The sequence below is a fragment of the Argiope bruennichi genome, chromosome 10 (assembly GCF_947563725.1).
Source record: "Argiope bruennichi chromosome 10, qqArgBrue1.1, whole genome shotgun sequence".
In the NCBI taxonomy this organism is placed as follows: domain Eukaryota; kingdom Metazoa; phylum Arthropoda; class Arachnida; order Araneae; family Araneidae; genus Argiope; species Argiope bruennichi.
Window position 1 is genome coordinate 22742752 of NC_079160.1, and position 23657 is coordinate 22766408.

At 44.0% G+C, this 23657-nt stretch overlaps 95 non-coding genes across 95 annotated transcripts; all 95 read right to left on the reverse strand.

Moving 5' to 3' along the window:
* Positions 1 to 55: 55 nt before the first annotated feature.
* Positions 56 to 128, reverse strand: Trnav-uac (transfer RNA valine (anticodon UAC)). The gene has a single exon. It is a non-coding gene; the product is annotated as a tRNA-Val (tRNA).
* Positions 129 to 290: 162 nt separating this feature from the next.
* On the reverse strand, positions 291 to 363 carry Trnav-cac (transfer RNA valine (anticodon CAC)). Its single transcript has one exon. It is a non-coding gene; the product is annotated as a tRNA-Val (tRNA).
* A 169-nt stretch (positions 364 to 532) lies between these two features.
* Positions 533 to 605, reverse strand: Trnav-uac (transfer RNA valine (anticodon UAC)). The gene has a single exon. It is a non-coding gene; the product is annotated as a tRNA-Val (tRNA).
* Positions 606 to 767: 162 nt separating this feature from the next.
* On the reverse strand, positions 768 to 840 carry Trnav-cac (transfer RNA valine (anticodon CAC)). The gene has a single exon. It is a non-coding gene; the product is annotated as a tRNA-Val (tRNA).
* A 169-nt stretch (positions 841 to 1009) lies between these two features.
* On the reverse strand, positions 1010 to 1082 carry Trnav-uac (transfer RNA valine (anticodon UAC)). Its single transcript has one exon. It is a non-coding gene; the product is annotated as a tRNA-Val (tRNA).
* Positions 1083 to 1244: 162 nt separating this feature from the next.
* Positions 1245 to 1317, reverse strand: Trnav-cac (transfer RNA valine (anticodon CAC)). The gene has a single exon. It is a non-coding gene; the product is annotated as a tRNA-Val (tRNA).
* Positions 1318 to 1521: 204 nt separating this feature from the next.
* Positions 1522 to 1594, reverse strand: Trnav-uac (transfer RNA valine (anticodon UAC)). The gene has a single exon. It is a non-coding gene; the product is annotated as a tRNA-Val (tRNA).
* Positions 1595 to 1756: 162 nt separating this feature from the next.
* On the reverse strand, positions 1757 to 1829 carry Trnav-cac (transfer RNA valine (anticodon CAC)). Its single transcript has one exon. It is a non-coding gene; the product is annotated as a tRNA-Val (tRNA).
* Positions 1830 to 1998: 169 nt separating this feature from the next.
* Positions 1999 to 2071, reverse strand: Trnav-uac (transfer RNA valine (anticodon UAC)). Its single transcript has one exon. It is a non-coding gene; the product is annotated as a tRNA-Val (tRNA).
* A 162-nt stretch (positions 2072 to 2233) lies between these two features.
* On the reverse strand, positions 2234 to 2306 carry Trnav-cac (transfer RNA valine (anticodon CAC)). The gene has a single exon. It is a non-coding gene; the product is annotated as a tRNA-Val (tRNA).
* Positions 2307 to 2475: 169 nt separating this feature from the next.
* Positions 2476 to 2548, reverse strand: Trnav-cac (transfer RNA valine (anticodon CAC)). The gene has a single exon. It is a non-coding gene; the product is annotated as a tRNA-Val (tRNA).
* Positions 2549 to 2949: 401 nt separating this feature from the next.
* Positions 2950 to 3022, reverse strand: Trnav-cac (transfer RNA valine (anticodon CAC)). Its single transcript has one exon. It is a non-coding gene; the product is annotated as a tRNA-Val (tRNA).
* A 404-nt stretch (positions 3023 to 3426) lies between these two features.
* On the reverse strand, positions 3427 to 3499 carry Trnav-cac (transfer RNA valine (anticodon CAC)). Its single transcript has one exon. It is a non-coding gene; the product is annotated as a tRNA-Val (tRNA).
* A 204-nt stretch (positions 3500 to 3703) lies between these two features.
* Positions 3704 to 3776, reverse strand: Trnav-uac (transfer RNA valine (anticodon UAC)). Its single transcript has one exon. It is a non-coding gene; the product is annotated as a tRNA-Val (tRNA).
* Positions 3777 to 3938: 162 nt separating this feature from the next.
* Trnav-cac (transfer RNA valine (anticodon CAC)) lies at positions 3939 to 4011 on the reverse strand. The gene has a single exon. It is a non-coding gene; the product is annotated as a tRNA-Val (tRNA).
* A 169-nt stretch (positions 4012 to 4180) lies between these two features.
* On the reverse strand, positions 4181 to 4253 carry Trnav-uac (transfer RNA valine (anticodon UAC)). The gene has a single exon. It is a non-coding gene; the product is annotated as a tRNA-Val (tRNA).
* A 162-nt stretch (positions 4254 to 4415) lies between these two features.
* Positions 4416 to 4488, reverse strand: Trnav-cac (transfer RNA valine (anticodon CAC)). Its single transcript has one exon. It is a non-coding gene; the product is annotated as a tRNA-Val (tRNA).
* A 168-nt stretch (positions 4489 to 4656) lies between these two features.
* Trnav-uac (transfer RNA valine (anticodon UAC)) lies at positions 4657 to 4729 on the reverse strand. Its single transcript has one exon. It is a non-coding gene; the product is annotated as a tRNA-Val (tRNA).
* A 162-nt stretch (positions 4730 to 4891) lies between these two features.
* On the reverse strand, positions 4892 to 4964 carry Trnav-cac (transfer RNA valine (anticodon CAC)). The gene has a single exon. It is a non-coding gene; the product is annotated as a tRNA-Val (tRNA).
* A 169-nt stretch (positions 4965 to 5133) lies between these two features.
* Positions 5134 to 5206, reverse strand: Trnav-uac (transfer RNA valine (anticodon UAC)). The gene has a single exon. It is a non-coding gene; the product is annotated as a tRNA-Val (tRNA).
* A 162-nt stretch (positions 5207 to 5368) lies between these two features.
* Positions 5369 to 5436, reverse strand: Trnav-uac (transfer RNA valine (anticodon UAC)). Its single transcript has one exon. It is a non-coding gene; the product is annotated as a tRNA-Val (tRNA).
* Positions 5437 to 5608: 172 nt separating this feature from the next.
* On the reverse strand, positions 5609 to 5681 carry Trnav-uac (transfer RNA valine (anticodon UAC)). The gene has a single exon. It is a non-coding gene; the product is annotated as a tRNA-Val (tRNA).
* Positions 5682 to 5843: 162 nt separating this feature from the next.
* Positions 5844 to 5916, reverse strand: Trnav-cac (transfer RNA valine (anticodon CAC)). Its single transcript has one exon. It is a non-coding gene; the product is annotated as a tRNA-Val (tRNA).
* A 168-nt stretch (positions 5917 to 6084) lies between these two features.
* Trnav-cac (transfer RNA valine (anticodon CAC)) lies at positions 6085 to 6157 on the reverse strand. Its single transcript has one exon. It is a non-coding gene; the product is annotated as a tRNA-Val (tRNA).
* Positions 6158 to 6326: 169 nt separating this feature from the next.
* Positions 6327 to 6399, reverse strand: Trnae-uuc (transfer RNA glutamic acid (anticodon UUC)). The gene has a single exon. It is a non-coding gene; the product is annotated as a tRNA-Glu (tRNA).
* Positions 6400 to 6561: 162 nt separating this feature from the next.
* Trnav-cac (transfer RNA valine (anticodon CAC)) lies at positions 6562 to 6634 on the reverse strand. The gene has a single exon. It is a non-coding gene; the product is annotated as a tRNA-Val (tRNA).
* Positions 6635 to 6803: 169 nt separating this feature from the next.
* Trnav-uac (transfer RNA valine (anticodon UAC)) lies at positions 6804 to 6876 on the reverse strand. Its single transcript has one exon. It is a non-coding gene; the product is annotated as a tRNA-Val (tRNA).
* A 162-nt stretch (positions 6877 to 7038) lies between these two features.
* On the reverse strand, positions 7039 to 7111 carry Trnav-cac (transfer RNA valine (anticodon CAC)). The gene has a single exon. It is a non-coding gene; the product is annotated as a tRNA-Val (tRNA).
* Positions 7112 to 7280: 169 nt separating this feature from the next.
* Trnav-uac (transfer RNA valine (anticodon UAC)) lies at positions 7281 to 7353 on the reverse strand. Its single transcript has one exon. It is a non-coding gene; the product is annotated as a tRNA-Val (tRNA).
* A 162-nt stretch (positions 7354 to 7515) lies between these two features.
* Trnav-cac (transfer RNA valine (anticodon CAC)) lies at positions 7516 to 7588 on the reverse strand. Its single transcript has one exon. It is a non-coding gene; the product is annotated as a tRNA-Val (tRNA).
* Positions 7589 to 7757: 169 nt separating this feature from the next.
* On the reverse strand, positions 7758 to 7830 carry Trnav-uac (transfer RNA valine (anticodon UAC)). Its single transcript has one exon. It is a non-coding gene; the product is annotated as a tRNA-Val (tRNA).
* A 162-nt stretch (positions 7831 to 7992) lies between these two features.
* Trnav-cac (transfer RNA valine (anticodon CAC)) lies at positions 7993 to 8065 on the reverse strand. The gene has a single exon. It is a non-coding gene; the product is annotated as a tRNA-Val (tRNA).
* Positions 8066 to 8234: 169 nt separating this feature from the next.
* Positions 8235 to 8307, reverse strand: Trnav-uac (transfer RNA valine (anticodon UAC)). Its single transcript has one exon. It is a non-coding gene; the product is annotated as a tRNA-Val (tRNA).
* Positions 8308 to 8469: 162 nt separating this feature from the next.
* Trnav-cac (transfer RNA valine (anticodon CAC)) lies at positions 8470 to 8542 on the reverse strand. Its single transcript has one exon. It is a non-coding gene; the product is annotated as a tRNA-Val (tRNA).
* Positions 8543 to 8711: 169 nt separating this feature from the next.
* On the reverse strand, positions 8712 to 8784 carry Trnav-uac (transfer RNA valine (anticodon UAC)). The gene has a single exon. It is a non-coding gene; the product is annotated as a tRNA-Val (tRNA).
* A 162-nt stretch (positions 8785 to 8946) lies between these two features.
* Positions 8947 to 9022, reverse strand: Trnav-uac (transfer RNA valine (anticodon UAC)). The gene has a single exon. It is a non-coding gene; the product is annotated as a tRNA-Val (tRNA).
* A 165-nt stretch (positions 9023 to 9187) lies between these two features.
* Positions 9188 to 9260, reverse strand: Trnav-uac (transfer RNA valine (anticodon UAC)). The gene has a single exon. It is a non-coding gene; the product is annotated as a tRNA-Val (tRNA).
* Positions 9261 to 9422: 162 nt separating this feature from the next.
* Trnav-cac (transfer RNA valine (anticodon CAC)) lies at positions 9423 to 9495 on the reverse strand. Its single transcript has one exon. It is a non-coding gene; the product is annotated as a tRNA-Val (tRNA).
* Positions 9496 to 9664: 169 nt separating this feature from the next.
* On the reverse strand, positions 9665 to 9737 carry Trnav-uac (transfer RNA valine (anticodon UAC)). The gene has a single exon. It is a non-coding gene; the product is annotated as a tRNA-Val (tRNA).
* Positions 9738 to 9899: 162 nt separating this feature from the next.
* Trnav-cac (transfer RNA valine (anticodon CAC)) lies at positions 9900 to 9972 on the reverse strand. The gene has a single exon. It is a non-coding gene; the product is annotated as a tRNA-Val (tRNA).
* A 169-nt stretch (positions 9973 to 10141) lies between these two features.
* On the reverse strand, positions 10142 to 10214 carry Trnav-uac (transfer RNA valine (anticodon UAC)). Its single transcript has one exon. It is a non-coding gene; the product is annotated as a tRNA-Val (tRNA).
* Positions 10215 to 10376: 162 nt separating this feature from the next.
* Positions 10377 to 10449, reverse strand: Trnav-cac (transfer RNA valine (anticodon CAC)). Its single transcript has one exon. It is a non-coding gene; the product is annotated as a tRNA-Val (tRNA).
* A 169-nt stretch (positions 10450 to 10618) lies between these two features.
* Positions 10619 to 10691, reverse strand: Trnav-uac (transfer RNA valine (anticodon UAC)). The gene has a single exon. It is a non-coding gene; the product is annotated as a tRNA-Val (tRNA).
* A 404-nt stretch (positions 10692 to 11095) lies between these two features.
* Positions 11096 to 11168, reverse strand: Trnav-uac (transfer RNA valine (anticodon UAC)). The gene has a single exon. It is a non-coding gene; the product is annotated as a tRNA-Val (tRNA).
* A 162-nt stretch (positions 11169 to 11330) lies between these two features.
* On the reverse strand, positions 11331 to 11403 carry Trnav-cac (transfer RNA valine (anticodon CAC)). Its single transcript has one exon. It is a non-coding gene; the product is annotated as a tRNA-Val (tRNA).
* Positions 11404 to 11572: 169 nt separating this feature from the next.
* On the reverse strand, positions 11573 to 11645 carry Trnav-uac (transfer RNA valine (anticodon UAC)). Its single transcript has one exon. It is a non-coding gene; the product is annotated as a tRNA-Val (tRNA).
* Positions 11646 to 11807: 162 nt separating this feature from the next.
* Positions 11808 to 11880, reverse strand: Trnav-cac (transfer RNA valine (anticodon CAC)). The gene has a single exon. It is a non-coding gene; the product is annotated as a tRNA-Val (tRNA).
* Positions 11881 to 12049: 169 nt separating this feature from the next.
* On the reverse strand, positions 12050 to 12122 carry Trnav-uac (transfer RNA valine (anticodon UAC)). Its single transcript has one exon. It is a non-coding gene; the product is annotated as a tRNA-Val (tRNA).
* A 162-nt stretch (positions 12123 to 12284) lies between these two features.
* On the reverse strand, positions 12285 to 12357 carry Trnav-cac (transfer RNA valine (anticodon CAC)). Its single transcript has one exon. It is a non-coding gene; the product is annotated as a tRNA-Val (tRNA).
* A 169-nt stretch (positions 12358 to 12526) lies between these two features.
* On the reverse strand, positions 12527 to 12599 carry Trnav-uac (transfer RNA valine (anticodon UAC)). Its single transcript has one exon. It is a non-coding gene; the product is annotated as a tRNA-Val (tRNA).
* Positions 12600 to 12761: 162 nt separating this feature from the next.
* Trnav-cac (transfer RNA valine (anticodon CAC)) lies at positions 12762 to 12834 on the reverse strand. The gene has a single exon. It is a non-coding gene; the product is annotated as a tRNA-Val (tRNA).
* Positions 12835 to 13003: 169 nt separating this feature from the next.
* On the reverse strand, positions 13004 to 13076 carry Trnav-uac (transfer RNA valine (anticodon UAC)). Its single transcript has one exon. It is a non-coding gene; the product is annotated as a tRNA-Val (tRNA).
* Positions 13077 to 13238: 162 nt separating this feature from the next.
* Positions 13239 to 13311, reverse strand: Trnav-cac (transfer RNA valine (anticodon CAC)). Its single transcript has one exon. It is a non-coding gene; the product is annotated as a tRNA-Val (tRNA).
* Positions 13312 to 13479: 168 nt separating this feature from the next.
* On the reverse strand, positions 13480 to 13552 carry Trnav-uac (transfer RNA valine (anticodon UAC)). The gene has a single exon. It is a non-coding gene; the product is annotated as a tRNA-Val (tRNA).
* Positions 13553 to 13714: 162 nt separating this feature from the next.
* On the reverse strand, positions 13715 to 13787 carry Trnav-cac (transfer RNA valine (anticodon CAC)). Its single transcript has one exon. It is a non-coding gene; the product is annotated as a tRNA-Val (tRNA).
* A 168-nt stretch (positions 13788 to 13955) lies between these two features.
* Trnav-cac (transfer RNA valine (anticodon CAC)) lies at positions 13956 to 14028 on the reverse strand. Its single transcript has one exon. It is a non-coding gene; the product is annotated as a tRNA-Val (tRNA).
* A 168-nt stretch (positions 14029 to 14196) lies between these two features.
* Positions 14197 to 14269, reverse strand: Trnaa-ugc (transfer RNA alanine (anticodon UGC)). Its single transcript has one exon. It is a non-coding gene; the product is annotated as a tRNA-Ala (tRNA).
* Positions 14270 to 14431: 162 nt separating this feature from the next.
* Positions 14432 to 14504, reverse strand: Trnav-cac (transfer RNA valine (anticodon CAC)). Its single transcript has one exon. It is a non-coding gene; the product is annotated as a tRNA-Val (tRNA).
* Positions 14505 to 14673: 169 nt separating this feature from the next.
* On the reverse strand, positions 14674 to 14746 carry Trnav-uac (transfer RNA valine (anticodon UAC)). Its single transcript has one exon. It is a non-coding gene; the product is annotated as a tRNA-Val (tRNA).
* A 403-nt stretch (positions 14747 to 15149) lies between these two features.
* Positions 15150 to 15222, reverse strand: Trnav-uac (transfer RNA valine (anticodon UAC)). The gene has a single exon. It is a non-coding gene; the product is annotated as a tRNA-Val (tRNA).
* A 162-nt stretch (positions 15223 to 15384) lies between these two features.
* On the reverse strand, positions 15385 to 15457 carry Trnav-cac (transfer RNA valine (anticodon CAC)). Its single transcript has one exon. It is a non-coding gene; the product is annotated as a tRNA-Val (tRNA).
* A 169-nt stretch (positions 15458 to 15626) lies between these two features.
* Trnav-uac (transfer RNA valine (anticodon UAC)) lies at positions 15627 to 15699 on the reverse strand. Its single transcript has one exon. It is a non-coding gene; the product is annotated as a tRNA-Val (tRNA).
* Positions 15700 to 15861: 162 nt separating this feature from the next.
* Trnav-cac (transfer RNA valine (anticodon CAC)) lies at positions 15862 to 15934 on the reverse strand. The gene has a single exon. It is a non-coding gene; the product is annotated as a tRNA-Val (tRNA).
* Positions 15935 to 16103: 169 nt separating this feature from the next.
* Trnav-uac (transfer RNA valine (anticodon UAC)) lies at positions 16104 to 16176 on the reverse strand. The gene has a single exon. It is a non-coding gene; the product is annotated as a tRNA-Val (tRNA).
* A 162-nt stretch (positions 16177 to 16338) lies between these two features.
* Trnav-cac (transfer RNA valine (anticodon CAC)) lies at positions 16339 to 16411 on the reverse strand. The gene has a single exon. It is a non-coding gene; the product is annotated as a tRNA-Val (tRNA).
* A 169-nt stretch (positions 16412 to 16580) lies between these two features.
* On the reverse strand, positions 16581 to 16653 carry Trnav-uac (transfer RNA valine (anticodon UAC)). The gene has a single exon. It is a non-coding gene; the product is annotated as a tRNA-Val (tRNA).
* Positions 16654 to 16815: 162 nt separating this feature from the next.
* Positions 16816 to 16888, reverse strand: Trnav-cac (transfer RNA valine (anticodon CAC)). Its single transcript has one exon. It is a non-coding gene; the product is annotated as a tRNA-Val (tRNA).
* A 168-nt stretch (positions 16889 to 17056) lies between these two features.
* On the reverse strand, positions 17057 to 17129 carry Trnav-uac (transfer RNA valine (anticodon UAC)). The gene has a single exon. It is a non-coding gene; the product is annotated as a tRNA-Val (tRNA).
* A 162-nt stretch (positions 17130 to 17291) lies between these two features.
* Positions 17292 to 17364, reverse strand: Trnav-cac (transfer RNA valine (anticodon CAC)). Its single transcript has one exon. It is a non-coding gene; the product is annotated as a tRNA-Val (tRNA).
* Positions 17365 to 17533: 169 nt separating this feature from the next.
* Positions 17534 to 17606, reverse strand: Trnav-uac (transfer RNA valine (anticodon UAC)). Its single transcript has one exon. It is a non-coding gene; the product is annotated as a tRNA-Val (tRNA).
* A 162-nt stretch (positions 17607 to 17768) lies between these two features.
* Trnav-cac (transfer RNA valine (anticodon CAC)) lies at positions 17769 to 17841 on the reverse strand. Its single transcript has one exon. It is a non-coding gene; the product is annotated as a tRNA-Val (tRNA).
* A 169-nt stretch (positions 17842 to 18010) lies between these two features.
* On the reverse strand, positions 18011 to 18083 carry Trnav-uac (transfer RNA valine (anticodon UAC)). Its single transcript has one exon. It is a non-coding gene; the product is annotated as a tRNA-Val (tRNA).
* Positions 18084 to 18245: 162 nt separating this feature from the next.
* On the reverse strand, positions 18246 to 18318 carry Trnav-cac (transfer RNA valine (anticodon CAC)). The gene has a single exon. It is a non-coding gene; the product is annotated as a tRNA-Val (tRNA).
* Positions 18319 to 18487: 169 nt separating this feature from the next.
* Positions 18488 to 18560, reverse strand: Trnav-uac (transfer RNA valine (anticodon UAC)). The gene has a single exon. It is a non-coding gene; the product is annotated as a tRNA-Val (tRNA).
* A 162-nt stretch (positions 18561 to 18722) lies between these two features.
* Trnav-aac (transfer RNA valine (anticodon AAC)) lies at positions 18723 to 18795 on the reverse strand. The gene has a single exon. It is a non-coding gene; the product is annotated as a tRNA-Val (tRNA).
* Positions 18796 to 18964: 169 nt separating this feature from the next.
* Trnav-uac (transfer RNA valine (anticodon UAC)) lies at positions 18965 to 19037 on the reverse strand. Its single transcript has one exon. It is a non-coding gene; the product is annotated as a tRNA-Val (tRNA).
* Positions 19038 to 19199: 162 nt separating this feature from the next.
* Positions 19200 to 19272, reverse strand: Trnav-cac (transfer RNA valine (anticodon CAC)). The gene has a single exon. It is a non-coding gene; the product is annotated as a tRNA-Val (tRNA).
* Positions 19273 to 19441: 169 nt separating this feature from the next.
* Trnav-uac (transfer RNA valine (anticodon UAC)) lies at positions 19442 to 19514 on the reverse strand. The gene has a single exon. It is a non-coding gene; the product is annotated as a tRNA-Val (tRNA).
* Positions 19515 to 19676: 162 nt separating this feature from the next.
* Positions 19677 to 19749, reverse strand: Trnav-cac (transfer RNA valine (anticodon CAC)). The gene has a single exon. It is a non-coding gene; the product is annotated as a tRNA-Val (tRNA).
* A 168-nt stretch (positions 19750 to 19917) lies between these two features.
* Positions 19918 to 19990, reverse strand: Trnav-uac (transfer RNA valine (anticodon UAC)). Its single transcript has one exon. It is a non-coding gene; the product is annotated as a tRNA-Val (tRNA).
* A 162-nt stretch (positions 19991 to 20152) lies between these two features.
* Trnav-cac (transfer RNA valine (anticodon CAC)) lies at positions 20153 to 20225 on the reverse strand. The gene has a single exon. It is a non-coding gene; the product is annotated as a tRNA-Val (tRNA).
* Positions 20226 to 20394: 169 nt separating this feature from the next.
* Trnav-uac (transfer RNA valine (anticodon UAC)) lies at positions 20395 to 20467 on the reverse strand. The gene has a single exon. It is a non-coding gene; the product is annotated as a tRNA-Val (tRNA).
* Positions 20468 to 20629: 162 nt separating this feature from the next.
* Trnav-cac (transfer RNA valine (anticodon CAC)) lies at positions 20630 to 20702 on the reverse strand. Its single transcript has one exon. It is a non-coding gene; the product is annotated as a tRNA-Val (tRNA).
* A 169-nt stretch (positions 20703 to 20871) lies between these two features.
* Positions 20872 to 20944, reverse strand: Trnav-uac (transfer RNA valine (anticodon UAC)). Its single transcript has one exon. It is a non-coding gene; the product is annotated as a tRNA-Val (tRNA).
* A 162-nt stretch (positions 20945 to 21106) lies between these two features.
* On the reverse strand, positions 21107 to 21179 carry Trnav-cac (transfer RNA valine (anticodon CAC)). Its single transcript has one exon. It is a non-coding gene; the product is annotated as a tRNA-Val (tRNA).
* Positions 21180 to 21348: 169 nt separating this feature from the next.
* On the reverse strand, positions 21349 to 21421 carry Trnav-uac (transfer RNA valine (anticodon UAC)). Its single transcript has one exon. It is a non-coding gene; the product is annotated as a tRNA-Val (tRNA).
* A 162-nt stretch (positions 21422 to 21583) lies between these two features.
* Positions 21584 to 21656, reverse strand: Trnav-cac (transfer RNA valine (anticodon CAC)). Its single transcript has one exon. It is a non-coding gene; the product is annotated as a tRNA-Val (tRNA).
* Positions 21657 to 21825: 169 nt separating this feature from the next.
* On the reverse strand, positions 21826 to 21898 carry Trnav-uac (transfer RNA valine (anticodon UAC)). Its single transcript has one exon. It is a non-coding gene; the product is annotated as a tRNA-Val (tRNA).
* Positions 21899 to 22060: 162 nt separating this feature from the next.
* Positions 22061 to 22133, reverse strand: Trnav-cac (transfer RNA valine (anticodon CAC)). Its single transcript has one exon. It is a non-coding gene; the product is annotated as a tRNA-Val (tRNA).
* Positions 22134 to 22302: 169 nt separating this feature from the next.
* Trnav-uac (transfer RNA valine (anticodon UAC)) lies at positions 22303 to 22375 on the reverse strand. Its single transcript has one exon. It is a non-coding gene; the product is annotated as a tRNA-Val (tRNA).
* A 162-nt stretch (positions 22376 to 22537) lies between these two features.
* Positions 22538 to 22610, reverse strand: Trnav-cac (transfer RNA valine (anticodon CAC)). The gene has a single exon. It is a non-coding gene; the product is annotated as a tRNA-Val (tRNA).
* Positions 22611 to 22779: 169 nt separating this feature from the next.
* Trnav-uac (transfer RNA valine (anticodon UAC)) lies at positions 22780 to 22852 on the reverse strand. Its single transcript has one exon. It is a non-coding gene; the product is annotated as a tRNA-Val (tRNA).
* Positions 22853 to 23014: 162 nt separating this feature from the next.
* Trnav-cac (transfer RNA valine (anticodon CAC)) lies at positions 23015 to 23087 on the reverse strand. Its single transcript has one exon. It is a non-coding gene; the product is annotated as a tRNA-Val (tRNA).
* A 169-nt stretch (positions 23088 to 23256) lies between these two features.
* Trnav-uac (transfer RNA valine (anticodon UAC)) lies at positions 23257 to 23329 on the reverse strand. Its single transcript has one exon. It is a non-coding gene; the product is annotated as a tRNA-Val (tRNA).
* Positions 23330 to 23491: 162 nt separating this feature from the next.
* Trnav-cac (transfer RNA valine (anticodon CAC)) lies at positions 23492 to 23564 on the reverse strand. The gene has a single exon. It is a non-coding gene; the product is annotated as a tRNA-Val (tRNA).
* Between the last annotated feature and the right edge of the window lie 93 nt (positions 23565 to 23657).

The window sequence follows — 23657 nt, forward strand, 5'->3', positions numbered from 1 at the left end:
AAGGCCCTAAAGAACTGTTGTCATTTGAAAGTGAAAAATATGAAGCACGAATGTATGGTTCCGCCCGAGATCGAACCGGGGGCCTTTCGCATGTAAAGCGAACGTGATAACCACTACACTACGGAACCTCGACGGCGAAAAACGAATATATGCCAAGTCGATAATAATTCGATCTCTATTCTGTTGAAAAGACTATTCATTTTTGTGGTCCCTGGAAAGATTACCGTCTAAGGTAAAGGCCCTAAAGAACTGTTGTCATTTGAAAGTGAAAAATAAGAACCACGAATGTATGGATCCGCCCGGGATCGAACCGGGGAACTTTCGCGTGTGAGGCGAACGTGATGACCACTACACTACGGAACCGACGTGAAGGGTTAGATCTTCCCTCAGAATTCCATGTTTCTGTCATTTGAAAGAACGTTTCCGAGTCGTCTCGTTCGTAGAATTTTCCTTAAGTTTTCAGCACTTTAGATTGCTAATACATGTTCCTTAACAGAACTAAAAAAAGACATCCCTCACCATGTAATCGGGCTGGTTCCGCCCGGGATCGAACCGGGGGCCTTTCGCGTGTAAAGCGAACGTGATAACCACTACACTACGAAACCGCGACAGTGAAAAACGAATATATGCCAAGTCGATAATAATTCGATCTCTATTCTGTTGAAAAGACTATTCATTTTTGTGGTTCCTGGAAAGATTACCGTCTAAGGTAAAGGCCCTAAAGAACTGTTGTCATTTGAAAGTGAAAAAAAAGAACCACGAATGTTTGGTTCCGCCCGGGATCGAACCGGGGACCTTTCGCGTGTGAGGCGAACGTGATGACCACTGCACTACGGAACCGACGATAAGGGTTAGATCTTCCCTCAGAATTCCATGTTTCTGTCATTTGAAAGAACATTTCCGAGTCGTCTCGTTCGTAGAATTTTCCTTAAGTTTTCAGCACTTTAGATTGCTAATACATGTTCCTTAACAGAACTAAAAAAAGACATCCCTCACCATGTAATCGGGCTGTTTCCGCCCGGGATCGAACCGGGGGCCTTTCGCGTGTAAAGCGAACGTGATAACCACTACACTACGGAACCGCGACGGTGAAAAACGAATATATGCCAAGTCCATAATAATTCGATCTCTATTCTGTTGAAAAGACTATTCATTTTTGTGGTTCCTGGAAAGATTACCGTCTAAGGTAAAGGCCCTAAAGAACTGTTGTCATTTGAAAGTGAAAAATAAGAACGACGAATGTATGGTTCCGCCCGGGATCGAACCGGGGACCTTTCGCGTGTGAGGCGAACGTGATGACCACTACACTACGGAACCGACGGGAAGGGTTAGATCTTCCCTCAGAATTCCATGTTTCTGTCATTTGAAAGAACATTTTTGTGGTTCCTGGAAAGATTACCGTCTACCGATTTCTGTCATTTGAAAGAACATTTGTATGGTTCCTGGAAAGAGTACCGTCTAAGGTAAAGGCCCTAAAGAACTGTTGTCATTTGAAAGTGAAAAATATGAAGCACGAATGTATGGTTCCGCCCGAGATCGAACCGGGGGCCTTTCGCATGTAAAGCGAACGTGATAACCACTACACTACGGAACCTCGACGGCGAAAAACGAATATATGCCAAGTCGATAATAATTCGATCTCTATTCTGTTGAAAAGACTATTCATTTTTGTGGTCCCTGGAAAGATTACCGTCTAAGGTAAAGGCCCTAAAGAACTGTTGTCATTTGAAAGTGAAAAATAAGAACCACGAATGTATGGATCCGCCCGGGATCGAACCGGGGACCTTTCGCGTGTGAGGCGAACGTGATGACCACTACACTACGGAACCGACGGGAAGGGTTAGATCTTCCCTCAGAATTCCATGTTTCTGTCATTTGAAAGAACGTTTCCGAGTCGTCTCGTTCGTAGAATGTTCCTTAAGTTTTCAGCACTTTAGATTGCTAATACATGTTCCTTAACAGAACTAAAAAAAGACATCCCTCACCATGTAATCGGGCTGGTTCCGCCCGGGATCGAACCGGGGGCCTTTCGCGTGTAAAGCGAACGTGATAACCACTACACTACGGAACCGCGACAGTGAAAAACGAATATATGCCAAGTCGATAATAATTCGATCTCTATTCTGTTGAAAAGACTATTCATTTTTGTGGTTCCTGGAAAGATTACCGTCTAAGGTAAAGGCCCTAAAGAACTGTTGTCATTTGAAAGTGAAAAAAAAGAACCACGAATGTTTGGTTCCGCCCGGGATCGAACCGGGGACCTTTCGCGTGTGAGGCGAACGTGATGACCACTGCACTACGGAACCGACGATAAGGGTTAGATCTTCCCTCAGAATTCCATGTTTCTGTCATTTGAAAGAACATTTCCGAGTCGTCTCGTTCGTAGAATGTTCCTTAAGTTTTCAGCACTTTAGATTGCTAATACATGTTCCTTAACAGAACTAAAAAAAGACATCCCTCACCATGTAATCGGGCTGTTTCCGCCCGAGATCGAACCGGGGACCTTTCGCGTGTGAGGCGAACGTGATGACCACTACACTACGGAACCGACGGGAAGGGTTAGATCTTCCCTCAGAATTCATGTTTCTTTCATTTGAAAGAACATTTCCGAGTCGTCTCGTTCGTAGAATTTTCCTTAAGTTTTCAGCACTTTAGATTGCTAATACATGTTCCTTAACAGAACTAAAAAAAGACATCCCTCACCATGTCATCGGGCTGGTTCCGCCGGGATCGAACCGGGGGCCTTTCGCGTGTAAAGCGAACGTGATAACCACCACACTACGGAACGTCGACGGTGAAAAACGAATATATACCAAGTCGATAATAATTCGATCTCTATTCTGTTGAAAAGACTATTCAGTTTTGTGGTTCCTGGAAAGATTACCGTCTAAGGTAAAGGCCCTAAAGAACTGTTGTCATTTGAAAGTAAAAATAAGAACCACGAATGTATGGTTCCGCCCGGGATCGAACCGGGGACCTTTCGCGTGTGAGGCGAACGTGATGACCACTACACTACGGAACCGACGGGAAGAGTTAGATCTTCCCTCAGAATTCCATGTTTCTGTCATTTGAAAGAACATTTCCGAGTCGTCTCGTTCGTAGAATTTTCCTTAAAATTTCAGCACTTTAGATTGCTAATACATGTTCCTTAAAAGAACTAAAAAAAGACATCCCTCACCATGTAATCGGGTTGGTTCCGAACGGGATCGAACCGGAGGCCTTTCGCGTGAAAAGCGAACGTGATACCCACTATACTACGGAACCTCGACGGTGAAAAACGAATATATACCAAGTCGATAATAATTCGATCTCTATTCTGTTGAAAAGACTATTCATTTTTGTGGTTCCTGGAAAGATTTCTGTCTAAGGTAAAGGCCCTAAAGAACTGTTGTCATTTGAAAGTGAAAAATAAGAACCACGAATGTATGGTTCCGCCCGGGATGGAACCGGGGACCTTTCGCGTGTGAGGCGAACGTGATGACCACTACACTACGGAACCGACGGGAAGGGTTAGATCTTCCCTCAGAATTCCATGTTTCTGTCATTTGAAAGAACATTTTTGTGGTTCCGGGAAAGATTACCGTCTACCGATTTCTGTCATTTGAAAGAACATTTGTATGGTTCCTGGAAAGAGTACCGTCTAAGGTAAAGGCCCTAAAGAACTGTTGTCATTTGAAAGTGAAAAATATGAAGCACGAATGTATGGTTCCGCCCGAGATCGAACCGGGGGCCTTTCGCATGTAAAGCGAACGTGATAACCACTACACTACGGAACCTCGACGGCGAAAAACGAATATATGCCAAGTCGATAATAATTCGATCTCTATTCTGTTGAAAAGACTATTCATTTTTGTGGTCCCTGGAAAGATTACCGTCTAAGGTAAAGGCCCTAAAGAACTGTTGTCATTTGAAAGTGAAAAATAAGAACCACGAATGTATGGATCCGCCCGGGATCGAACCGGGGACCTTTCGCGTGTGAGGCGAACGTGATGACCACTACACTACGGAACCGACGGGAAGGGTTAGATCTTCCCTCAGAATTCCATGTTTCTGTCATTTGAAAGAACATTTCCGAGTCGTCTCGTTCGTAGAATTTTCCTTAAGTTTTCAGCACTTTAGATTGCTAATACATGTTCCTTAACAGAACTAAAAAAAGACATCCCTCACCATGTAATCGGGCTGGTTCCGCCCGGGATCGAACCGGGGGCCTTTCGCGTGTAAAGCGAACGTGATAACCACTACACTACGGAACCGCGACGGTGAAAAACGAATATATGCCAAGTCCATAATAATTCGATCTCTATTCTGTTGAAAAGACTATTCATTTTTGTGGTTCCTGGAAAGATTACCGTCTAAGGTAAAGGCCCTAAAGAACTGTTGTCATTTGAAAGTGAAAAATAAGAACGACGAATGTATGGTTCCGCCCGGGATCGAACCGGGGACCTTTCGCGTGTGAGGCGAACGTGATGACCACTACACTACGGAACCGACGGGAAGGGTTAGATCTTCCCTCAGAATTCCATGTTTCTGTCATTTGAAAGAACATTTCCGAGTCGTCTCGTTCGTAGAATTTTCCTTAAGTTTTCAGCACTTTAGATTGCTAATACATGTTCCGTAACAGAACTAAAAAAGACATCCCTCACCATGTAATCGGGCTGGTTCCGCCCGGGATCGAACCGGGGGCCTTTCGCGTGTAAAGCGAACGTGATAACCACTACACTACGGAACCTCGACGGTGAAAAACGAATATATGCCAAGTCGATAATAATTCGATCTCTATTCTGTTGAAAAGACTATTCATTTTTGTGGTTCCTGGAAAGATTACCGTCTAAGGTAAAGGCCCTAAAGAACTGTTGTCATTTGAAAGTGAAAAATAAGAACCACGAATGTATGGTTCCGCCCGGGATCGAACCGGGGACCTTTCGCGTGTGAGGCGAACGTGATGACCACTACACTACGGAACCGACGGGAAGGGTTAGATCTTCCCTCAGAATTCCATGTTTCTGTCATCTGAAAGAACATTTCCGAGTCGTCTCGTTCGTAGAATTTTCCTTAAGTTTTCAGCACTTTAGATTGCTAATACATGTTCCTTAACAGAACTAAAAAAAGACGTCCCTCATCATGTAATCGGGCTGGTTCCGCCCGGGATCGAACCGGGGGCCTTTCGCGAGTAAAGCGAACGTGATAACCACTACACTACGGAACCTCGACGGAGAAAAACGAATATATGCCAAGTCGATAATAATTCGATCTCTATTCTGTTGAAAAGACTATTCATTTTTGTGGTTCCTGGAAAGATTACCGTCTAAGGTAAAGGCCCTAAAGAACTGTTGTCATTTTAAAGTGAAAAATAGGAACCACGAATGTATGGTTCCGCCCGGGATCGAACCGGGGACCTTTCGCGTGTAAGGCGAACGTGATGACCACTACACTACCGAAAAGACGGGAAGGGTTAGATCTTCAATCAGAATTCCATGTTTCTGTCATTTGAAAGAACGTTTCCGAGTCGTGTCGTTCGTAGAATTTTCTTACGTTTTCAGCACTTTAGATTGCTAATACATGTTCCGTAACAGAACTAAAAAAGACATCCCTCACCATGTAATCGGGCTGGTTCCGCCCGGGATCGAACCGGGGGCCTTTCGCGTGTAAAGCGAACGTGATAACCACTACACTACGGAACCTCGACGGTGAAAAACGAATATATGCCAAGTCGATAATAATTCGATCTCTATTCTGTTGAAAAGACTATTCATTTTTGTGGTTCCTGGAAAGATTACCGTCTAAGGTAAAGGCCCTAAAGAACTGTTGTCATTTGAAAGTGAAAAATAAGAACCACGAATGTATGGTTCCGCCCGGGATCGAACCGGGGACCTTTCGCGTGTGAGGCGAACGTGATGACCACTACACTACGGAACCGACGGGAAGGTTAGATCTTCCCTCAGAATTCCATGTTTCTGTCATTTGAAAGAACATTTCCGAGTCGTCTCGTTCGTAGAATTTTCCTTAAGTTTTCAGCACTTTAGATTGCTAATACATGTTCCTTAACAGAACTAAAAAAAGACATCCCTCACCATGTAATCGGGCTGTTTCCGCCCGAGATCGAACCGGGGACCTTTCGCGTGTGAGGCGAACGTGATGACCACTACACTACGGAACCGACGGGAAGAGTTAGATCTTCCCTCAGAATTCCATGTTTCTGTCATTTGAAAGAACATTTCCGAGTCGTCTCGTTCGTAGAATTTTCCTTAAAATTTCAGCACTTTAGATTGCTAATACATGTTCCTTAAAAGAACTAAAAAAAGACATCCCTCACCATGTAATCGGGTTGGTTCCGCCCGGGATCGAACCGGAGGCCTTTCGCGTGAAAAGCGAACGTGATACCCACTATACTACGGAACCTCGACGGTGAAAAACGAATATATACCAAGTCGATAATAATTCGATCTCTATTCTGTTGAAAAGACTATTCATTTTTGTGGTTCCTGGAAAGATTTCTGTCTAAGGTAAAGGCCCTAAAGAACTGTTGTCATTTGAAAGTGAAAAATAAGAACCACGAATGTATGGTTCCGCCCGGGATGGAACCGGGGACCTTTCGCGTGTGAGGCGAACGTGATGACCACTACACTACGGAACCGACGGGAAGGGTTAGATCTTCCCTCAGAATTCCATGTTTCTGTCATTTGAAAGAACATTTCCGAGTCGTCTCGTTCGTAGAATTTTCCTTAAGTTTTCAGCACTTTAGATTGCTAATACATGTTCCTTAACAGAACTAAAAAAAGACATCCCTCACCATGTAATCGGGCTGGTTCCGCCCGGGATCGAACCGGGGGCCTTTCGTGTGTAAAGCGAACGTGATAACCACTACACTACGGAACCTCGACGGTGAAAAACGAATATATGCCAAGTCGATAATAATTCGATCTCTATTCTGTTGAAAAGACTATTCATTTTTGTGGTTCCTGGAAAGATTTCTGTCTAAGGTAAAGGCCCTAAAGAACTGTTGTCATTTGAAAGTGAAAAATAAGAACCACGAATGTATGGTTCCGCCCGGGATCGAACCGGGGACCTTTCGCGTGTGAGGCGAACGTGATGACCACTACACTACGGAACCGACGGGAAGGGTTAGATCTTCCCTCAGAATTCCATGTTTCTGTCATCTGAAAGAACATTTCCGAGTCGTCTCGTTCGTAGAATTTTCCTTAAGTTTTCAGCACTTTAGATTGCTAATACATGTTCCTTAACAGAACTAAAAAAAGACGTCCCTCATCATGTAATCGGGCTGGTTCCGCCCGGGATCGAACCGGGGGCCTTTCGCGTGTAAAGCGAACGTGATAACCACTACACTACGGAACCTCGACGGAGAAAAACGAATATATGCCAAGTCGATAATAATTCGATCTCTATTCTGTTGAAAAGACTATTCATTTTTGTGGTTCCTGGAAAGATTACCGTCTAAGGAAAAGGCCCTAAAGAACTGTTGTCATTTGAAAGAGAAAAATAAGAACCACGAATGTATGGTTCCGCCCGGGATCGAACCGGGGACCTTTCGCGTGTGAGGCGAACGTGATGACCACTACACTACGGAACCGACTAGAAGGGTTAGATCTTCCCTCAGAATTCCATGTTTCTGGCTTTTGAAAGAACATTTCCGAGCCGTCTCGTTCGTAGAATTTTCTTTAAGGTTTCAGCACTTTTGATTGCTAATACATGTTCCTTAACAGAACTAAAAAAAGACATCCCTCACCATGTAATCGGGCTGGTTCCGCCCGGGATCGAACCGGGGGCCTTTCGAGTGTAAAGCGAACGTGATAACCACTACACTACGGAACCTCGACGGTGAAAAACGAATATATGCCAAGTCGATAATAATTCGATCTCTATTCTGTTGAAAAGACTATTCATTTTTGTGGTTCCTGGAAAGATTACCGTCTAAGGAAAAGGCCCTAAAGAACTGTTGTCATTTGAAAGAGAAAAATAAGAACCACGAATGTATGGTTCCGCCCGGGATCGAACCGGGGACCTTTCGCGTGTGAGGCGAACGTGATGACCACTACACTACGGAACCGACGGGAAGGGTTAGATCTTCCCTCAGAATTCCATGTTTCTGTCATTTGAAAGAACATTTCCGAATCGTCTCGTTCGTAGAATTTTCCTTAAGTTTTCAGCACTTTAGATTGCTAATACATGTTCCTTAACAGAACTAAAAAAAGACGTCCCTCATCATGTAATCGGGCTGGTTCCGCCCGGGATCGAACCGGGGGCCTTTCGCGTGTAAAGCGAACGTGATAACCACTACACTATGGAACCTCGACGGAGAAAAACGAATATATGCCAAGTCGATAATAATTCGATCTCTATTCTGTTGAAAAGACTGTTCATTTTTGTGGTTCCTGGAAAGATTACCGTCTAAGGTAAAGGCCCTAAAGAACTGTTGTCATTTTAAAGTGAAAAATAGGAACCACAAATGTATGGTTCCGCCCGGGATCGAACCGGGGACCTTTCGCGTGTGAAGCGAACGTGATGACCACTACACTACGGAACCGACTGGAAGGGTTAGATCTTCCCTCAGAATTCCATGTTTCTGTCTTTTGAAAGAACATTTCCGAGTCGTCTCGTTCGTAGAATTTTCCTTAAGTTTTCTGTACTTTAGATTGCTAATACATGTTCCTTAACAGAACTATAAAAAGACATCCCTCACCATACAATCGGGCTGGTTCCGCCCGGGATCGAACCGGGGGCCTTTCGCGTGTAAAGCGAACGTGATAACCACTACACTACGGAACCTCGACGGTGAAAAACGAATATATGCCAAGTCGATAATAATTCGATCTCTATTCTGTTGAAAAGACTATTCATTTTTGTGGTTCCTGGAAAGATTACCGTCTAAGGTAAAGGCCCTAAAGAACTGTTGTCATTTGAAAGTGAAAAATAAGAACCACGAATGTATGGTTCCTCCCGGGATCGAACCGGGGACCTTTCGCGTGTAAGGCGAACGTGATGACCACTACACTACGGAAAAGACGGGAAGGGTTAGATCTTCAATCAGAATTCCATGTTTCTGTCATTTGAAAGAACGTTTCCGAGTCGTGTCGTTCGTAGAATTTTCTTAAGTTTTCAGCACTTTAGATTGCTAATACATGTTCCTTAACAGATTTAAAAAAAGACATCCCTCGCCATGCAATCGGGCTGGTTCCGCCCGGGATCGAACCGGGGGCCTTTCGCGTGTAAAGCGAACGTGATAACCACTACACTACGGAACCTCGACTGTGAAAAACGAATATATGCCAAGTCGATAATAATTCGATCTCTATTCTGTTGAAAAGACTATTCATTTTTGTGGTTCCTGGAAAGATTACCGTCTAAGGAAAAGGCCCTAAAGAACTGTTGTCATTTGAAAGAGAAAAATAAGAACCACGAATGTATGGTTCCGCCCGGGATCGAACCGGGGACCTTTCGCGTGTGAGGCGAACGTGATGACCACTACACTACGGAACCGACTGGAAGGGTTAGATCTTCCCTCAGAATTCCATGTTTCTGGCTTTTGAAAGAACATTTCCGAGCCGTCTCGTTCGTAGATCTTTCTTTAAGGTTTCAGCACTTTTGATTGCTAATACATGTTCCTTAACAGAACTAAAAAAAGACATCCCTCACCATGTAATCGGGCTGGTTCCGCCCGGGATCGAACCGGGGGCCTTTCGCGTGTAAAGCGAACGTGATAACCACTACACTACGGAACCTCGACGGTGAAAAACGAATATATGCCAAGTCGATAATAATTCGATCTCTATTCTGTTGAAAAGACTATTCATTTTTGTGGTTCCTGGAAAGATTACCGTCTAAGGAAAAGGCCCTAAAGAACTGTTGTCATTTGAAAGAAAAAAATAAGAACCACGAATGTATGGTTCCGCCCGGGATCGAACCGGGGACCTTTCGCGTGTGAGGCGAACGTGATGACCACTACACTACGGAACCGACTGGAAGGGTTAGATCTTCCCTCAGAATTCCATGTTTCTGGCTTTTGAAAGAACATTTCCGAGCCGTCTCGTTCGTAGAATTTTCTTTAAGTTTTCAGCACTTTTGATTGCTAATACATGTTCCTTAACAGAACTAAAAAAAGACATCCCTCACCATGTAATCGGGCTGGTTCCGCCCGGGATCGAACCGGGGGCCTTTCGCGTGTAAAGCGAACGTGATAACCACTACACTACGGAACATCGACGGAGAAAAACGAATATATGCCAAGTCGATAATAATTCGATCTCTATTCTGTTGAAAAGACTATTCATTTTTGTGGTTCCTGGAAAGATTACCGTCTAAGGTAAAGGCCCTAAAGAACTGTTGTCATTTGAAAGTGAAAAATAAGAACCACGTATGTATGGTTCCGCCCGGGATTGTACCGGGGACCTTTCGCGTGTGAGGCGAACGTGATGACCACTACACTACGGAACCGACGGGAAGGGTTAGATCTTCCCTCAGAATTCCATGTTTCTGTCATTTGAAAGAACATTTCCGAGTCGTCTCGTTCGTAGAATTTTAATTAAATTTTTAGAACTTTAGATTGCTAATACATGTTCCTTAACAGAACTAAAAAAAGACATCCCTCACCATGTAATCGGGCTGGTTCCGCCCGGGATCGAACCGGGGGCCCTTCGCGTGTAAAGCGAACGTGATAACCACTACACTACGGAACCTCGACGGCGAAAAACGAATATATGAAAAGTCGATAATAATTCGATCTCTATTCTTTTGAAAAGACTATTCATTTTTGTGGTTCTTGGAAAGATTACCGTCTAAGGTAAAGGCCCTAAAGAACTGTTGTCATTTGAAAGTGAAAAATAAGAACCACGAATGTATGGTTCCTCCCGGGATCGAACCGTTGAAATTTCGCGTGTGAGGCGAACGTGATGACCACTACACTACGGAACCGACGGGAAGGGTTAGATCGTCCCTCAGAATTCCATGTTTCTGGCTTATGAAAGAACATTTCCGAGCCGTCTCGTTCGTAGAATTTTCTTTAAGTTTTCAGCACTTTTGATTGCTAATACATGTTCCTTAACAGAACTAAAAAAAGACATCCCTCACCATGTAATCGGGCTGGTTCCGCCCGGGATCGAACCGGGGGCCTTTCGCGTGTAAAGGGAACGTGATAACCACTACACTACGGAACCGCGACGGTGAAAATTGAATATATGCCAAGTCGATAATAATTCGATCTCTATTCTGTTGAAAAGACTATTCATTTTTGTGGTTCCTGGAAAGATTACCGTCTAAGGTAAAGGCCCTAAAGAACTGTTGTCATTTGAAAGTGAAAAATAAGAACCACGAATGTATGGTTCCGTCCGGGATCGAACCGGGGGCCTTTCGCGTGTGAGGCGAACGTGATGACCACTACACTACGGAACCGACGGGAAGGGTTAGATCTTCCCTCAGAATTACATGTTTCTGTCATTTGAAAGAACATTTCAGAGTCGTCTCGTTCGTAGAATTTTCCTTAAGTTTTCAGCACTTTAGATTGCTAATACATGTTCCTTAACAGAATTAAAAAAAGACATCCCTCACCATGTAATCGGGCTGGTTCCGCCCGGGATCGAACCGGGGGCCTTTCGCGTGTAAAGCGAACGTGATAACCACTACACTACGGAACCTCGACGGAGAAAAACGAATATATGCCAAGTCGATAATAATTCGATCTCTATTCTGTTGAAAAGACTATTCATCTTTGTGGTTCCTGGAAAGATTACCGTCTAAGGTAAAGGCCCTAAAGAACTGTTGTCATTTGAAAGTGAAAAATAAGAACCACGAATGTATGGTTCCGCCCGGGATCGAACCGGGGACCTTTCGCGTGTGAGGCGAACGTGATGACCACTACACTACGGAACCGACGGGAAGGGTTAGATCTTCCCTCAGAATTCCATGTTTCTGGCTTTTGAAAGAACATTTCCGAGCCGTCTCGTTCGTAGAATTTTCTTTAAGTTTTCAGCACTTTTGATTGCTAATATATGTTCCTTAACAGAACTAAAAAAAGACATCCCTCACCATGTAATCGGGCTGGTTCCGCCCGGGATCGAACCGGGGGCCTTTCGCGTGTAAAGCGAACGTGATAACCACTACACTACGGAACCTCGACGGAGAAAAACGAATATATGAAAAGTCGATAATAATTCGATCTCTATTCTTTTGAAAAGACTATTCATTTTTGTGGTTCTTGGAAAGATTACCGTCTAAGGTAAAGGCCCTAAAGAACTGTTGTCATTTGAAAGTGAAAAATAAGAACCACGAATGTATGGTTCCTCCCAGGATCGAACCGGGGACCTTTCGCGTGTGAGGCGAACGTAATGACCACTACACTACGGAACCGACGGGAAGGGTTAGATCTTCCCTGAGAATTCCATGTTTCTGGCTTTTGAAAGAACATTTCCGAGCCGTCTCGTTCGTAGAATTTTCATTAAGTTTTCAGCACTTTTGATTGCTAATACATGTTCCTTAACAGAACTAAAAAAAGACATCACTCACCATGTAATCGGGCTGGTTCCGGCCGGGATCGAACCGGGGGCCTTTCGCGTGTAAAGCGAACGTGATAACCACTACACTACGGAACCGCGACGGTGAAAAACGAATATATGCCAAGTCGATAATAATTCGATCTCTATTCTGTTGAAAAGACTATTCATTTTTGTGGTTCCTGGAAAGATTACCGTCTAAGGTAAAGGCCCTAAAGAACTGTTGTCATTTGAAAGTGAAAAATAAGAACCACGAATTTATGGTTCCGCCCGGGATCGAACCGGGGGCCTTTCGCGTGTGAGGCGAACGTGATGACCACTACACTACGGAAGCGACGGGAAGGGTTAGATCTTCCCTCAGAATTCCATGTTTCTGTCATTTGAAAGAACATTTCAGAGTCGTCTCGTTCGTAGAATTTTCCTTAAGTTTTCAGCACTTTAGATTGCTAATACATGTTCCTTAACAGAACTAAAAAAAGACATCCCTCACCATGCAATAGGGCTGCTTCTGCCCGGGATCGAACCGGGGGCCGTTCGCGTGTAAAGCGAACGTGATAACCACTACACTACGGAACCTCTACGGTGAAAAACGAATATATGCCAAGTCCATAATAATTCGATCTCTATTCTGTTGAAAAGACTATTCATTTTTGTGGTTCCTGGAAAGATTACCGTCTAAGGTAAAGGCCCTAAAGAACTGTTGTCATTTGAAAGTGAAAAATAAGAACGACGAATGTATGGTTCCGCCCGGGATCGAACCGGGGACCTTTCGCGTGTGAGGCGAACGTGATGACCACTACACTACGGAACCGACGGGAAGGGTTAGATCTTCCCTCAGAATTCCATGTTTCTGTCATTTGAAAGAACATTCCCGAGTCGTCTCGTTCGTAGAATTTTCCTTAAGTTTTCAGCACTTTAGATTGCTAATACATGTTCCGTAACAGAACTAAAAAAGACATCCCTCACCATGTAATCGGGCTGGTTCCGTCCGGGATCGAACCGGGGGCCTTTCGCGTGTAAAGCGAACGTGATAACCACTACACTACGGAACCTCGATGATGAAAAACGAATATATGCCAAGTCGATAATAATTCGATCTCTATTCTGTTGAAAAGACTATTCATTTTTGTGGATCCTGGAAAGATTACCGTCTAAGGTAAAGGCCCTAAAGAACTGTTGTCATTTGAAAGTGAAAAATAAGAACCACGAATGTATGGTTCCGCCCGGGATCGAACCGGGGACCTTTCGCGTGTGAGGCGAACGTGATGACCACTACACTACGGAACCGACGGGAAGGTTAGATCTTCCCTCAGAATTCCATGTTTCTGTCATTTGAAAGAACATTTCCGAGTCGTCTCGTTCGTAGAATTTTCCTTAAGTTTTCAGCACTTTAGATTGCTAATACATGTTCCTTAACAGAACTAAAAAAAGACATCCCTCACCATGTAATCGGGCTGTTTCCGCCCGAGATCGAACCGGGGACCTTTTGCGTGTGAGGCGAACGTGATGACCACTACACTACGGAACCGACGGGAAGGGTTAGATCTTCCCTCAGAATTCATGTTTCTGTCATTTGAAAGAACATTTCCGAGTCGTCTCGTTCGTAGAATTTTCCTTAAGTTTTCAGCACTTTAGATTGCTAATACATGTTCCTTAACAGAACTAAAAAAAGACATCCCTCACCATGTCATCGGGCTGGTTCCGTCCGGGATCGAACCGGGGGCCTTTCGCGTGCAAAGCGAACGTGATATCCACTATACTACGGAACCTCGACGGTGAAAAACGAATATATACCAAGTCGATAATAATTCGATCTCTATTCTGTTGAAAAGACTATTCATTTTTGTGGTTCCTGGAAAGATTACCGTCTAAGGTAAAGGCCCTAAAGAACTGTTGTCATTTGAAAGTGAAAAATAAGAACCACGAATGTATGGTTCTGCCCGGGATGGAACCGGGGACCTTTCGCGTGTGAGGCGAACGTGATGACCACTACACTACGGAACCGACGGGAAGGGTTAGATCTTACCTCAGAATTCCATGTTTCTGTCATTTGAAAGAACATTTCCGAGTCGTCTCGTTCGTAGAATTTTCCTTAAGTTTTCAGCACTTTAGATTGCTAATACATGTTCTTTAACAGAACTAAAAAAAGACATCCCTCACCATGTAATCGGGCTGGTTCCGCCCGGGATCGAACCGGGGGCCTTTCGCGTGTAAAGCGAACGTGATAACCACTACACTACGGAACCTCGACGGTGAAAAACGAATATATGCCAAGTCGATAATAATTCGATCTCTATTCTGTTGAAAAGACTATTCATTTTTGTGGTTCCTGGAAAGATTACCGTCTAAGGTAAAGGCCCTAAAGAACTGTTGTCATTTGAAAGTGAAAAATAAGAACCACGAATGTATGGTTCCGCCCTTGATCGAACCGGGGACCTTTCGCGTGTGAGGCGAACGTGATGACCACTACACTATGGAACGGACGGGAAGGGTTAGATCTTCCCTCAGAATTCATGTTTCTGTCATTTGAAAGAACATTTCCGAGTCGTCTCGTTCGTAGAATTTTCCTTAAGTTTTCAGCACTTTAGATTGCTAATACATGTTCCTTAACAGAACTAAAAAAAGACGTCCCTCATCATGTAATCGGGCTGGTTCCGCCCGGGATCGAACCGGGGGCCTTTCGCGTGTAAAGCGAACGTGATAACCACTACACTATGGAACCTCGACGGAGAAAAACGAATATATGCCAAGTCGATAATAATTCGATCTCTATTCTGTTGAAAAGACTATTCATTTTTGTGGTTCCTGGAAAGATTACCGTCTAAGGTAAAGGCCCTAAAGAACTGTTGTCATTTTAAAGTGAAAAATAGGAACCACGAATGTATGGTTCCGCCCGGGATCGAACCGGGGACCTTTCGCGTGTGAAGCGAACGTGATGACCACTACACTACGGAACCGACTGGAAGGGTTAGATCTTCCCTCAGAATTCCATGTTTCTGTCATTTGAAAGAACATTTCCGAGTCGTCTCGTTCGTAGAATTTTCTTTAAGTTTTCAGCACTTTTGATTGCTAATACATGTTCCTTAACAGAACTAAAAAAAGACATCCCTCACCATGTAATCGGGCTGGTTCCGCCCGGGATCGAACCGGGGGCCTTTCGCGTGTAAAGGGAACGTGATAACCACTACACTACGGAACCGCGACGGTGAAAATTGAATATATGCCAAGTCGATAATAATTCGATCTCTATTCTGTTGAAAAGACTATTCATTTTTGTGGTTCCTGGAAAGATTACCGTCTAAGGTAAAGGCCCTAAAGAACTGTTGTCATTTGAAAGTGAAAAATAAGAACCACGAATGTATGGTTCCGTCCGGGATCGAACCGGGGGCCTTTCGCGTGTGAGGCGAACGTGATGACCACTACACTACGGAACCGACGGGAAGGGTTAGATCTTCCCTCAGAATTCCATGTTTCTGTCATTTGAAACAACATTTCAGAGTCGTCTCGTTCGTAGAATTTTCCTTAAGTTTTCAGCACTTTAGATTGCTAATACATGTTCCTTAACAGAATTAAAAAAAGACATCCCTCACCATGTAATCGGGCTGGTTCCACCCGGGATCGAACCGGGGGCCTTTCGCGTGTAAAGCGAACGTGATAACCACTACATTACGGAACCTCGACGGAGAAAAACGAATATATGCCAAGTCGATAATAATTCGATCTCTATTCTGTTGAAAAGACTATTCATTTTTGTGGTTCCTGGAAAGATTACCGTCTAAGGTAAAGGCCCTAAAGAACTGTTGTCATTTGAAAGTGAAAAATAAGAACCACGAATGTATGGTTCCGCCTGGGATCGAACCGGGGACCTTTCGCGTGTGAGGCGAACGTGATGACCACTACACTACGGAACCGACGGGAAGGGTTAGATCTTCCCTCAGAATTCCATGTTTCTGTCATTTGAAAGAACATTTCAGAGTCGTCTCGTTCGTAGAATTTTCCTTAAGTTTTCAGCACTTTAGATTGCTAATACATGTTCCTTAACAGAACTAAAAAAAGACATCCCTCACCATGCAATAGGGCTGCTTCTGCCCGGGATCGAACCGGGGGCCTTTCGCGTGTAAAGCGAACGTGATAACCACTACACTACGGAACCGCGACGGTGAAAAACGAATATATGCCAAGTCGATAATTATTTGATCTCTATTCTGTTGAAAAGACTATTCATTTTTGTGGTTCCTGGAAAGATTACCGTCTAAGGTAAAGGCCCTAAAGAACTGTTGTCATTTGAAAGTGAAAAATAAGAACCACGAATGTATGGTTCCGCCCGGGATCGAACCGGGGACCTTTCGCGTGTGAGGCGAACGTGATGACCACTACACTACGGAACCGACGGAAAGGGTTAGATCTTCCCTCAGAATTCCATGTTTCTGCTTTTGAAAGAACATTTCCGAGCCGTCTCGTTCGTAGAATTTTCTTTAAGTTTTCAGCACTTTTGATTGCTAATATATGTTCCTTAACAGAACTAAAAAAAGACATCCCTCACCATGTAATCGGGCTGGTTCCGCCCGGGATCGAACCGGGGGCCTTTCGCGTGTAAAGCGAACGTGATAACCACTACACTACGGAACCTCGACGGAGGAAAACGAATATATGAAAAGTCGATAATAATTCGATCTCTATTCTTTTGAAAAGACTATTCATTTTTGTGGTTCTTGGAAAGATTACCGTCTAAGGTAAAGGCCCTAAAGAACTGTTGTCATTTGAAAGTGAAAAATAAGAACCACGAATGTATGGTTCCTCCCAGGATCGAACCGGGGACCTTTCGCGTGTGAGGCGAACGTAATGACCACTACACTACGGAACCGACGGGAAGGGTTAGATCTTCCCTCAGAATTCCATGTTTCTGGCTTTTGAAAGAACATTTCCGAGCCGTCTCGTTCGTAGAATTTTCATTAAGTTTTCAGCACTTTTGATTGCTAATACATGTTCCTTAACAGAACTAAAAAAAGACATCCCTCACCATGTAATCGGGCTGGTTCCGGCCGGGATCGAACCGGGGGCCTTTCGCGTGTAAAGCGAACGTGATAACCACTACACTACGGAACCGCGACGGTGAAAAACGAATATATGCCAAGTCGATAATAATTCGATCTCTATTCTGTTGAAAAGACTATTCATTTTTGTGGTTCCTGGAAAGATTACCGTCTAAGGTAAAGGCCCTAAAGAACTGTTGTCATTTGAAAGTGAAAAATAAGAACCACGAATTTATGGTTCCGCCCGGGATCGAACCGGGGGCCTTTCGCGTGTGAGGCGAACGTGATGACCACTACACTACGGAAGCGACGGGAAGGGTTAGATCTTCCCTCAGAATTCCATGTTTCTGTCATTTGAAAGAACATTTCAGAGTCGTCTCGTTCGTAGAATTTTCCTTAAGTTTTCAGCACTTTAGATTGCTAATACATGTTCCTTAACAGAATTAAAAAAAGACATCCCTCACCATGTAATCGGGCTGGTTCCGCCCGGGATCGAATCGGGGGCCTTTCGCGTGTAAAGCGAACGTGATAACAACTACACTACGGAACCTCGACGGAGAAAAACGAATATATGCCAAGTCGATAATAATTCGATCTCTATTCTGTTGAAAAGACTATTCATTTTTGTGGTTCCTGGAAAGATTACCGTCTAAGGTAAAGGCCCTAAAGAACTGTTGTCATTTGAAAGTGAAAAATAAGAACCACGAATGTATGGTTCCGCCCGGGATCGAACCGGGGACCTTTCGCGTGTGAGGCGATCGTGATGACCACTACACTACGGAACCGACGGGAAGGGTTAGATCTTCCCTCAGAATTCCATGTTTCTGTCATTTGAAAGAACATTTCAGAGTCGTCTCGTTCGTAGAATTTTCCTTAAGTTTTCAGCACTTTAGATTGCTAATACATGTTCCTTAACAGAACTAAAAAAAGACATCCCTCACCATGCAATAGGGCTGCTTCTGCCCGGGATCGAACCGGGGGCCGTTCGCGTGTAAAGCGAACGTGATAACCACTACACTACGGAACCTCTACGGTGAAAAACGAATATATGCCAAGTCGATAATAATTCTATCTCTATTCTGTTGAAAAGACTATTCATTTTTGTGGTTCCTGGAAAGATTACCGTCTAAGGTAAAGGCCCTAAAGAACTGTTGTCATTTGAAAGTGAAAAATAAGAACCACGAATGTATGGTTCCGCCCGGGATCGAACCGGGGACCTTTCGCGTGTTAGGCGAACGTGATGAAAACTACACTACGGAACCGACGATAAGGGTTAGATCTTCCCTCAGAATTCCATGTTTCTGTCATTTGAAAGAACATTTCCGAGTCGTCTCGTTCGTAGAATTTTCCTTAAGTTTTCAGAACTTTAGATTGCTAATACATGTTCCTTAACAGAACTAAAAAAAGACATCCCTCACCATGTAATCGGGCTGGTTCCGCCCGGGATCGAACCGGGGGCCTTTCGCGTGTAAAGCGAACGTGATAACCACTACACTACGGAACCGCGACGGTGAAAAACGAATATATGCCAAGTCGATAATAATTCGATCTCTATTCTGTTGAAAAGACTATTCATTTTTGTGGTTCCTGGAAAGATTACCGTCTAAGGTAAAGGCCCTAAAGAACTGTTGTCATTTGAAAGTGAAAAAAAAGAACCACGAATGTATGGTTCCGCCCGGGATCGAACCGGGGACCTTTCGCGTGTGAGGCGAACGTGATGACCACTGCACTACGGAACCGACGATAAGGGTTAGATCAACCCTCAGAATTCCATGTTTCTGTCATTTCAAAGAACATTTCCGATTCGTCTCGTTCGTAGAATTTTCCTTAAGTTTTCAGCACTTTAGATTGCTAATACATGTTCCTTAACAGAACTAAAAAAAGACATCCCTCACCATGTAATCGGGCTGGTTCCGCCCGGGATCGAACCGGGGGCCTTTCGCGTGTAAAGCGAACGTGATAACCACTACACTACGGAACCGCGACGGTGAAAAACGAATATATGCCAAGTCGATAATAATTCGATCTCTATTCTGTTGAAAAGACTATTCATTTTTGTGGTTCCTGGAAAGATTACAATCTAAGGTAAAGGCCCTAAAGAACTGTTGTCATTTGAAAGTGAAAAATAAGAACCACGAATGTATGGTTCCGCCCGGGATCGAACCGGGGACCTTTCGCGTGTGAGGCGAACGTGATGACCACTACACTACGGAACCGACGGGAAGGGTTAGATCTTCCCTCAGAATTCCATGTTTCTGTCATTTGAAAGAACATTTCCGAGTCGTCTCGTTCGTAGAATTTTCCTTAAGTTTTCAGCACTTTAGATTGCTAATACATGTTCCTTAACAGAACTAAAAAAGACATCCCTCACCATGTAATCGGTCTGGTTCCGCCTGGGATCGAACCGGGGGCCTTTCGCGTGTAAAGCGAACGTGATAACCACTACACTACGGAACCTCGACGGTGAAAAACGAATATATACCAAGTCGATAATAATTCGATCTCTATTCTGTTGAAAAGACTATTCATTTTTGTGGTTCCTGGAAAGATTACCGTCTAAGGTAAAGGCCCTAAAGAACTGTTGTCATTTGAAAGTGAAAAATAAGAACCACGAATGTATGGTTCCGCCCGGGATCAAACCGGGGACCTTTCGCGTGTGAGGCGAACGTGATGACCACTACACTACGGAACCGACGGGAAGAGTTAGATCTTCCCTCAGAATTCCATGTTTCTGTCATTTGAAAGAACATTTCCGAGTCGTCTCGTTCGTAGAATTTTCCTTAAGTTTTCAGCACTTTAGATTGCTAATACATGTTCCTTAACAGAACTAAAAAAAGACATCCCTCACCATGTAATCGGGCTGGTTCCGCCCGGGATCGAACCGGGGGCCTTTCGCGTGTAAAGCGAACGTGATAACCACTACACTACGGAACCTCGACGATGAAAAACGAATATATACCAAGTCGATAATAATTCGATCTCTATTCTGTTGAAAAGACTATTCATTTTTGTGGTTCCTGGAAAGATTACCGTCTAAGGTAAAGGCCCTAAAGAACTGTTGTCATTTGAAAGTGAAAAATAAGAAATACGAAAGTATGGTTCCGCGCGGGATCGAACCGGGGACCTTTCGCGTGTGAGGCGAACGTGATGACCACTACACTACGGAACCGACGGGAAGGGTTAGATCTTCCCTCAGAATTCCATGTTTCTGTCATTTGAAAGAACATTTCCGAGTCGTCTCGTTCGTAGAATTTTCCTTAAGTTTTCAGCACTTTAGATTGCTAATACATGTTCCTTAACAGAACTATAAAAAGACATCCCTCACCATGTAATCGGTCTGGTTCCGCCCGGGATGGAACCGGGGGCCTTTCGCGTGTAAAGGGAACGTGATAACCACTACACTACGAAACCTCGACGGTGAAAAACGAATATATGCCAAGTCGATAATAATTCGATCTCTATTCTGTTGAAAAGACTATTCATTTTTGTGGTTCCTGGAAAGATTACCGTCTAAGGTAAAGGCCCTAAAGAACTGTTGTCATTTGAAAGTGAAAAATAAGAACCACGAATGTATGGTTCCGCCCGGGATCGAACCGGGGACCTTTCGCGTGTGAGGCGAACGTGATGACCACTACACTACGGAACCGACGGGAAGGGTTAGATCTTCCCTCAGAATTCCATGTTTCTGTCATTTGAAAGAACATTTCCGAGTCGTCTCGTTCGTAGAATTTTCCTTAAGTTTTCAGCACTTTAGATTGCTAATACATGTTCCTTAACAGAACTAAAAAAAGACATCCCTCACCATGTAATCGGGCTGGTTCCGCCCGGGATCGAACCGGGGGCCTTTCGCGTGTAAAGCGAACGTGATAACCACTACACTACGGAACCTCGACGGTGAAAAACGAATATATGCCAAGTCGATAATAATTCGATCTCTATTCTGTTGAAAAGACTATTCATTTTTGTGGTTCCTGGAAAGATTACCGTCTAAGGTAAAGGCCCTAAAGAACTGTTGTCATTTGAAAGTAAAAAATAAGAACCACGAATGTATGGTTCCGCCCGGGATCGAACCGGGGACCTTTCGCGTGTGAGGCGAACGTGATGACCACTACACTACGGAACCGACGGGAAGGGTTAGATCTTCCCTCAGAATTCCATGTTTCTGTCATTTGAAAGAACATTTCCGAGTCGTCTCGTTCGTAGAATTTTCCTAAAGTTTTCAGCACTTTAGATTGCTAATACATGTTCCTTAACAGAACTAAAAAAAGACATCCCTCACCATGTAATCGGGCTGGTTCCGCCCGGGATCGAACCGGGGGCCTTTCGCGTGTAAAGCGAACGTGATAACCACTACACTACGGAGCCTCGACGGAGAAAAACGAATATATGCCAAGTCGATAATAATTCGATCTCTATTCTGTTGAAAAGACTATTCATTTTTGTGGTTCCTGGAAAGATTACCGTCTAAGGTAAAGGCCCTAAAGAACTGTTGTCATTTTAAAGTGAAAAATAGGAACCACGAATGTATGGTTCCGCCCGGGATCGAACCGGGGACCTTTCGCGTGTGAAGCGAACGTGATGACCACTACACTACGGAACCGACTGGAAGGGGTAGATCTTCCCTCAGAATTCCATGTTTCTGCCATTTGAAAGAACATTTCCGAGTCGTCTCGTTCGTAGAATTTTCCTTAAGTTTTCAGCACTTTAGATTGCTAATACATGTTCCTTAAGAGAACTAAAAAAAGACATCCCTCACCATGTAATCGGGCTGGTTCCGCCCGGGATCGAACCGGGGGCCTTTCGCGTGTAAAGCGAACGTGATAACCACTACACTACGGAACCTCGACGCTGAAAAACGAATATATGCCAAGTCGATAATAATTCGATCTCTATTCTGTTGAAAAGACTATTCATTTTTGTGGTTCCTTGAAAGATTACCGTCTAAGGTAAAGGCCCTAAAGAACTGTTGTCATTTGAAAGTGAAAAATAAGAACCACGAATGTATGGCTCCGCCCGGGATCGAACCGGGGACCTTTAGCGTGTGAGGCGAACGTGATGACCACTACTCTACGGAACCGACGGGAAGGGTTATATCTTCCCTCAGAATTCCATGTTTCTGTCATTTGAAAGAACATTTCCGAGTCGTCTCGTTCGTAGAATTTTCCTTAAGTTTTCAGCACTTTAGATTGCTAATACATGTTCCTTAACAGAACTAAAAAAAGACATCCCTCACCATGTAATCGGGCTGGTTCCGTCCGGGATCGAACCGGGGGCCTTTCGCGTGTAAAGCGAACGTGATAACCACTACACTACGGAACCTCGACGCTGAAAAACGAATATATGCCAAGTCGATAATAATTCGGTCTCTATTCTTTTGAAAAGACTATTCATTTTTGTGGTTCCTTGAAAGATTACCGTCAAAGGTAAAGGCCCTAAAGAACTGTTGTCATTTGAAAGTGAAAAATAAGAACCACGAATGTATGGCTCCGCCCGGGATCGAACCGGGGACCTTTAGCGTGTGAGGCGAACGTGATGACCACTACACTACGGAACCGACGGGAAGGGTTAGATCTTCCCTCAGAATTCCATGTTTCTGTCATTTGAAAGAACATTTCCGAGTCGTCTCGTTCGTAGAATTTTCCTTAAGTTTTCAGCACTTTAGATTGCTAATACATGTTCCTTAACAGATTTAAAAAAAGACAACCCTCACCATGCAATCGGGCTGGTTCCGCCTGGGATCGAGCCGGGGGCCTTTCGCGTGTAAAGCGAACGTGATAACCACTACACTACGGAACCTCGGCGGTGAAAAACGAATATATGCCAAGGCGATAATAATTCGATCTCTATTCTGTTGAAAAGACTATTCATTTTTGTGGTTCCTGGAAAGATTACCGTCTAAGGTAAAGGCCCTAAAGAACTGTTGTCATTTGAAAGTGAAAAATAAGAACCACGAATGTATGGTTCCGCCCGGGATCGAACCGGGTACCTTTCGCGTGTGAGGCGAACGTGACGACCACTGCACTACGGAACCGACGAGAATGGTTAGATCTTCCCTCAGAATTCCATGTTTCTGGCATTTGAAAGAACATTTCCGAGTCATCTCGTTCGTAGAATTTTCCTTAAG